We start from the raw sequence: 8218 nt of genomic DNA on the forward strand, positions 1-8218 counted from the left end.
AGATATTTGCCTCTGAAAAAAATTCAGGTACTGGTAACCCTGTGAAGCACAGCTCTTCTCTAGTACACACGGGATCCCCAAGGGTTTGAAAACACATGACTAGGACTGCTGCAGGTATGCGTGTGTGAGCATGGGTGTCCAAGAAGAGTGGGAAGGTCCAGCCATAGGCGATGTCTGCAAAGTTCTCTCTCCCTTCCTGACTCCCTGGCCTCATGCACCCTCATTTTTTGTCCATAGTCCTTCGTGTGCCATCCACTGCTCCCTAACTGATGGGTGTCTTCAGGGACTCATTCTCATAGCTCAGTTTATTATAGCTATGGAGTACCTGGGGGGTGCCCCTGATTTATACAAGCAGTTCCTAACAGGAAGATTGGCAGTTTGAATCCACCCAGAAGCACCTTGGAAGAAAACCATTTTGATCTACTCTAAATAATCCACCATTCATAAGCTTAAGCAACACAGTTCTATGCTGAATGCATGTGGGTTCATATGAGTTGGCATCAGCCCAACAGTAGCTGGTACCAGATGGGCTTCCATGAACAGTCTTGGGGAAGCATTCACTCTGGACTCTTGACCTAACTTGCCAGTGATAACCCCCCTTCTCAGTCATTTCTCGTGTATGAGCAGCTCGCAGACTCAGAGAAACATCACGGATCATAAGGAGATAAGATGAGCAAGCCACTACCTTCAAGCTTCCATACTACTTCCCAAGTTCCTTCCACTGATGCATGCCTGCCTCCCATGCAGAAGCTCGAGAGGAAACACTCAAGGTATGTAATCCATGGCTCCTGCATTTAAGGGTGGGAGATTCTTGTACAATTGGCCAGGAAGCAACACCTGTTCACCTCCACCAGAAGCAAAGAAAGAAACAAAATTCTAAAGCAAGATGATGGGTATCAAATACAGAGAACTCATTGTGTGTAGGAAGTGGCGCAGCCTGAAGGATAAGAGAGAGTAGATGAGTTTGAGGCAGATGTCTCCCCAAGGAAAGATCTGAGGAAATGAGCTAGGGCATAGCAGAGAGGGATTGGGAGTAGAGGGTCTCTAAGGCAGAAGGAGAAAGATCGTTTTGGCTTCTCTAATTTCCCAAAGGACTTGGCGGGGGAAAGGGGGGGGGGTGTAAGGGCCAGTGGAGCTGCCTCAAATCCCTTGCATGTTGATGCCTACGATTTGGAAACTGTTAGCAATCCCAAGGGAAAACCTGAAAGGCATTAAATCGTGGTTTGCTTTTTAAAAAATTACTGTGATTTTAACAAATGTTTACAGAAAAGTTGGATTGTCATTTATTTATTGTTTCACATTTTCCGCCCTACCCCAACCCCAGTTCGTTTTTCTCTTTAAAAAAAATTCTTTCATTTTTGCACTATTTCCTTCCTCCCCTCCCACTGCCCCCAGTCCACTTTGCTATGCACCTCTTATTCTGGACTGTTGTCCCGCAAATAATACCTAATCATATATTTCTTTTAGACAGTTCTTTCCCTCATCTGTTTCAATGCAGTGTTCATTATTTATCCTCTCTTAGTTTCCCCACAACCTCCATGCCAGTTCTGTTATCATGTTTGGGAGGGTGGAGTGACAGCATAGGAGAGGAAGACCCTCGATGAGATGGATCAATGGGGTAGTGGGAGTAGGTGTGTCAGAGACAGTGAGGTTGGCACAGGATAGAGCAGGGTTTAGCGCTCTTGTACACAGGGTCGCTATGAGTTGCAAGCAACTCATACATCACAACAACAACATGCAGTATTTGTCCTTTTGTGACTGACATATTTCAGTCAGCATAATGTTCTCCAGGGTCACACATTTTGTGCAATATTTTATGAGTTCCTTGTTTTTCAGTTCTGTGTAGTATTCCATTGTGTGAATATACCACAGCTTCTCTATCCATCAATTTGTTGATGGGTACTTAGGTTGCTTCTATCTCTTTGCTATTGCAAACAATGCAGCAATAAGCATGGGTGTGCATATATCTTGGTGGCAGTTCTGTTTGGTTTTTTTTTTAGGGTATATTCCCAGTATTGCAACTGATGGGTCAAATGGTATTTCTATTTCCAACTTTTTGAGAAAAGTGCCATGCTGCCTTCCAGGGTGGTTGCAACATTTTACACTCCCACCAACAGTGAATAAGGGTTCCAATTTTTCCACAACCTCGCTAGCATTTGTTGTTTGCTGCTCTGTTGAACTTTGCTATTGTTACTGGGGTGAGATGATACTCATAGTTGTTTTGATTTGCATCTCTTGAGAGCTGGGGATTTTGAACATTTCTTCATGTGTGTGTTCTCCATCTGAATGTCTTCTTTGGTTAAATGTTCATATCCTGGGCCTATTTTGTGACTGTTTATCTTGTTGAGGTGCCAGTTCCCTTTTTAAAAAAAAATCCACTCATTATTGCATAACTTCCTCCCTCCTCCCACCCCTGCCTCAGACCACTTTGCTATGCACCTCTTATTCTGGATTATTGTCATAAAAATAATGCTTAATCATATATTCCTGTTTCAATGCAGTGTTCATTATTTACTCCCTCTTTTCTTAGTTTCCTCCTAACCCCCATGTCAGTACTATTTTCTAACAGTGGTATTATGCAGTATTTGTCCTTTTGTGACCGAGATATTTCACTCAGCATAATATCCTCCAGTGTCACTCATGTTGTGTAATATTTTATGAGTTACTTGTTTTTTCCAGTGCTAGATAGTATTTTGAGAATAAACCATAATTTTTCTATTCACCCATTTATTGATGGGCATTTGGGCTGCTTCTATCTCTTTGCTATTACAAACAATGCAGCAATAAACATGGATGTGCATATATCTGTTTGGGTGGCAGCTCTGGTCTCCTTAGGGTATATTCTTAGGAGTGAAATTGCTGGGTCAAATGATATTTCAATATCGAACTTTCTTGAGACAGTGCTATACCACCTTCCATAGTGGTTGCACCATTTTACACTCCCACCAACAGTGAATAAGGGTTCCAATCTCTCCACAACCTTGTAAGCATTTGTTGTTTGCTGCTTTGCTGAACTTTGCTATTTTTCATGAAGAAATGTTCAAAAGCCCTAGCTCTCAGAGAGATGCAACTAAAACCATATAGGTTTTATACCCACGTTCTTATACACTTAGACGTGTCAAGACAGTAATCTCTCTCCGCTTCAATTTCTTCCTCCTTCAAGGAAGCTGAGCCAAATACACCATGCATTCCTTACAGTATAACCATCATCATTTATCATTATAATGATTATTATAATTTGTGAACATTTATTACATGCCAGTCACAAAACTGGGCACTCTGCACATGGTATATCATTAACTTTGCCCACTTGAGAGACGCAGAAAAGATAAAGTAGGCTAGGAAGGATATGAAGTCCTGGTGGTGCAACAGGTAAGCATTTGGCTTTTCACCAAAAGGTGGATAGTTCAAATCCATAGTAACTCCAAGGAAGAAAAATCTAGACATCTGCTCCTGTAAAGTTAACACTTTGAGAAGGCCTATGAAGCAATTCTGCTCAGACTTACAGGGTTATTAAGAGTCAGAATCAAGTTGACAGCACACAAAAGTAAAAATAGAAAGAAAGAAAACCTGAGTGATTAAAATGATTATTATACTCGGCAGTTAACCACAAGGTTAAAGTTTTTACTCCATCCAGATGTGACTGGAAAGAAAGACATAGTGATCAGCTTCTCCAAGATACAGCTTCTCCAAGATCAGCCACTGAGAACCCCGTGGAGCGTCTCCCCTACATAAAATAGCCAAGAGCCAGAACTGAACTGCTGTAACTTTTCTAAAACAGGTAAAGCAGACTGCTCTTGTCCACTGAGTCAGTGTCAGATCAAGATTCACAGAGTTCTGAGGGTCAACTATGATGATGTGTTTCGTGAATCATGACACACCACCCAAGGTGACACAGATCTTTGAAAACATGTTGGTTCCACCGGCATTCACAAGCATCCCTTTTCTTTATTGGGAAGACGGTGGGTGAGGAAGATGACTTTTTCCTTCATGTCCACCACATTCGTATTAGGTGCTACTGAGGCAGATCTGACTCTGCAATAGAATGAAACACTTTCTAGACAGACAAACAAACTCCAAAACTCCCTGGTTTATGCCATCCTCACGATCCCTGCCAAGCTTCAGCCAGTATTGCAGCCACTGCACCAATTCCTCTCATTGAGAGTCTCCCTCTTTCTCCCCGACCCTCTGTTTTACCAAGTGTATCTTTCTCCAGGATAAAAGGTGACGTTTCACCATCCTCACTTCTAAGGAACATCCAAGCTGTGTTTCTTCTAAAACGGATTTACTTGTCCTTCTGGCAATCTGTGTTATATTCAATATTCTTCAGAAACACCACAGTTTAAAGACATCAATTCTCCTTTGATCTTCCTTACTCATTACTCAACTTTCAGAAGCACATGAAACAATTGCAAACACCATGGCTTGGATCACATGTACCTTAGTTTTAAAAGTGTTATCATTGCTTTTTACCATTTTTTTTAAAGTTCTTGGCATTGGGTTTGTTCAATATAACACGATTTAAATTTTTTCACTGTTCCTTCCATGCAGGTTGATTGTAAATTCAAGTAACATGAAATTCTTGACAACTTCAATCTTTTCTCCATTTATCATAATGTTGATGGGTGGTCAAATGGTGAATATTTTTATGTTCTTTTAGTATAATCCATACTATTAAAGCAGCTTTGAAAAGATTCTATGTCCAGACCCTAATAAGAATGGGATCAATAGAGCTGACCTGATACAATACCTGCTGTATGCACGATTCTGGATATATAAGAATGAACTAGAAGTTCTCTAGCTAGGAAGGAAATTTCTAGTGCTCCTAGTAATACCTGTGTTTGGGAGATTGGAAGACACAAACATTGATCTGATATATAGACAGGAAGACACAAAGGTTGGCCAATGATAATCTTTGGGGGGTGGGGGGGAAGGCTTTCATTGGGAATTTCTTCAACAAAAGTTTCAACAAATCACTTACTTGTTTTCCTGTGTAAGAAGGTAAAATTTCAATGCCCATGTTCAGGGGTAGGGATCTCCCCAGTTCAACCACTAGAGAAAGCATATTTGCTCCTCTGTAGGAAGTGGAGAGTTCTGAAGGTGCTGCTGTGACCTTCTAAGTGTTGAAGATGCCGAGGTGGGTTTGCAGTAACAGAAGGTGCAGTCCAGAAAGATGGCTAAGTTTCTGCCCTCACACATGAACAAGTAGAGCAGACAGCACTGTGGAGCCCTTTCTTACTAAGGGAAACTCAAGCCTTGAGGACTTTCAAGTGTTGAGCTAGACTCTTTGAAAGATGTTGCTTTTCCAGAGCCTGATGGGCTGCGATGCGGGAACTAGATGGTGTTCCTAGATGGTGTTCATGTTGATTAGCGGTTTATACTGGTTCAAATGCAACAACTCCGCCACCTCCCTCCTCCACACCATTTCACAGTTTACCAGAGACTTCCCAAACTTCCCTACTCATTCATTCATCGTGGACTTGTTGAATGAATGATAACTGGGCACCAATGGAGCCTTTGTGGCACAGGGGGCTGCATGTGGGTTACAATCTAACAGTCGGCAGTTCAAATTCACCAGCTGCTCCACAGGAGAAAGATAGACAGGCTCCTCATACAAAGACCTACAGTCTCAGGAGGAGGTTCACCCAATGCATCGACAGCGGGAACTGCTCCTAACTTTGTCTGAATCTCTGGTGACCAGCAATGAACAAGATAAAGTACTTCTCTTGGATGCGTCCAATTGGGGAACACAGACAGTGAAAAGATGAATATATGAATACTCTAATGTCAGGAAGGGATCTCTGGAGACAGCTGACCTGCAGAAGAAAGGTGTAGCAGTCGGCTTCCATAAAGATTTACAGCTTTGGAAATTCTCTGAGACACTTCTACTCTGTCTTACAGGGTCTGGACGAGTCAGAAGCAACTCAAAGGTAATGGGTTGGTGAGTTTGCAGAACTCCAGGCTGAGATATTGCTGTGATTGCTGCCAGTGAGTCAGTCTCTGCAAAAGGCATCAGGATGCTGCCCTGTCCAATAAGACCCCAGGGCTTTCATAGGGCGATTTTCAGAAGTAGGCTGCCAGGCCTTTCTTCCTAGTCTTGGAGTGTGTGTGCTCTGCTCAAAACTGTTTACCATCACAGTCAGAGGCAAACCTCCACTGGCCAAAATGTGATGGCAGAGTGTAAAATTCCCTGGCTGGGAAACAAATCCAGGTTTCCAACAGGGAAGGTAAGAATCCTTCCTTTGAACTGCCTTCTGGGCAGGTAGTTGGCCAGAACAAAGAAATAGGGGGTAGAAATTAGGAGAAAGCAGACAGCAGCAGGTGTGATTGTGGCCAGTGAGGCTGGAGGTGGTTCTCTCAGGTGGAGGCACTAAACAGACACCTGAATGGAAGAAGGCAGAAGAAGCAGTGAGGAGCGCGGAGCCTCTGGAGAGCTGTGCTGTAGTCCCAAGCACAACTGAGTCACCATGGTCAAGGGAGGCTTGACTTGCTGCTCTCTGGGGCTAAATCACTTTCCAAACCTAAGTTTTAAAAATCCCCCCTTGGCGTTAACGTTCCCAGCTTTGTGCTGACTACAGCAGGCAGTCAGACTGCCTTGGCAGCAATTTTTAAAAATAAAATGAAAAGTAATTATGTTCCATCGCCTCAATTCACTCAGGGAAAATCTAGGGGGGAGAGGATGAGTAAAATGCATCCCCTTCACCCCTAAGGGCCTCCTTTGGCTGTCAGGATCCGGCTTGCTCTCCCTACAGGGTGTAGGGAGAAGCCTGTGTCTCAGGTCCTGGGAACGGCGTGAGCCTGGATTTCCAGTGCACACCAACTCTCAGCTTCTTCTTGGAGCTGGAGTGAGTCACCCTGAGCACAGCCAACTGGGGCACGGGGCAGGAAAGGCACAAGGAGCTGTGGTGTGCGCCTCCCAGACATGACGGAGCTGAAGGAGGATGCAGCCAAATAAGGCCTCCCTCATTTCAGCGTGAGATCCCAGCATCAAAAAATGCCCAGAATGACAAGCAGAAGGGGGAGGGGAGGAGGCTGGTCTAAATCATGCTGTACTTTCAACCCAGCCGGCTCACCCCACGTTCTCTCAGCCAGCGCGTCCGTGTTCCACTTTCCTATCTCGCCTTCCAGCCACCATCCCCCGTTTTAACTGGCGCCTCTATTTTAGCATTATGACTCTACAGCATATGTGCAAATGGTACACACTTGGAATATACTGGAAAGACGACGCAGAGGCATCCACAGAGGCACCCAGCAAGTAATGGCTCTCTGTGTTTTGCTGTCTAGCCTTTGAGAGTTCTTCTTTCTCACTTTATTTATGTACGCACATTTTAAAACAAGCTCTATCCAGACTATGTGTCACTTAACACAATCTCCCCCACCCCCTTACCGTTCACTCGAATCAGAAAGATCTTCCAAGCAGTATGCAAATGACAGTTACCCAAATGGGGCTTACCAAATTGTACTTAACGGCTGAGACTAGATTCTGCTTGATGATCAGACCACAATCTATTTGATTTCTTTCCCTGTTATTGGAAATTTCATTATTCTAAACAATTCAGTGATGAGTACCCCTCACTCGTTTATTTAAAAGCTATTTATAGAGTGCCTTCCACAGCTAAGTTTGTGAGCCCGGCCTTAATTATTCCCCGGGGACAAATTTCTCCAAGTGGAATTGCTGGGTCAAAACATAGATGTGCATTTAAGGTTTTGCAGTTAAACACATTAGCCTCATTGTGGAATTGTCTCCTGCAAGATTGTGCCAATTTTTCCTCTCGCCATGCCAGGAGGAAAGTTTCTGCCTCTCCACCTCCTTGCGAACACTAATTTTGGATTTTTTTTGGGGGGGAGGGGCCTGTTTTGTTGGAGGAAGAATAATGTTGCATTTTTCCGCTTTTCAATCCTTTACTTCTACCTGACAGAGCATTTGTCCTTGTGGACTGGCCATTTAAAGTTAGTTCTCTTTTTTAGATCCTGTATCCACAGCTTAGACACCATGTCTTAATTAAGCCTAGGCTGAAGAGGGAAGAACAGAGAAAATAAGGTAATAATGAAGGGCTGGTTGTCTGCCAGGCGATGCGGACTCTTGGCTTCACTGGGGATGCTCGGTCATCTGGACTGCTCTTAGTTCCATTTCATACAACAGCCCTGAGATGATCACCTGGCACAGGTGCAGCCCTGAGATGTTACCTGCCACAGGTGGTGAGAGGGGCGGGGCTGA

The sequence above is a fragment of the Elephantulus edwardii genome, unplaced genomic scaffold (assembly GCF_000299155.1).
Source record: "Elephantulus edwardii isolate Elephantulus edwardi_28Jun2011 unplaced genomic scaffold, EleEdw1.0 scaffold00162, whole genome shotgun sequence".
Classification (NCBI taxonomy): Eukaryota; Metazoa; Chordata; class Mammalia; order Macroscelidea; family Macroscelididae; genus Elephantulus; species Elephantulus edwardii.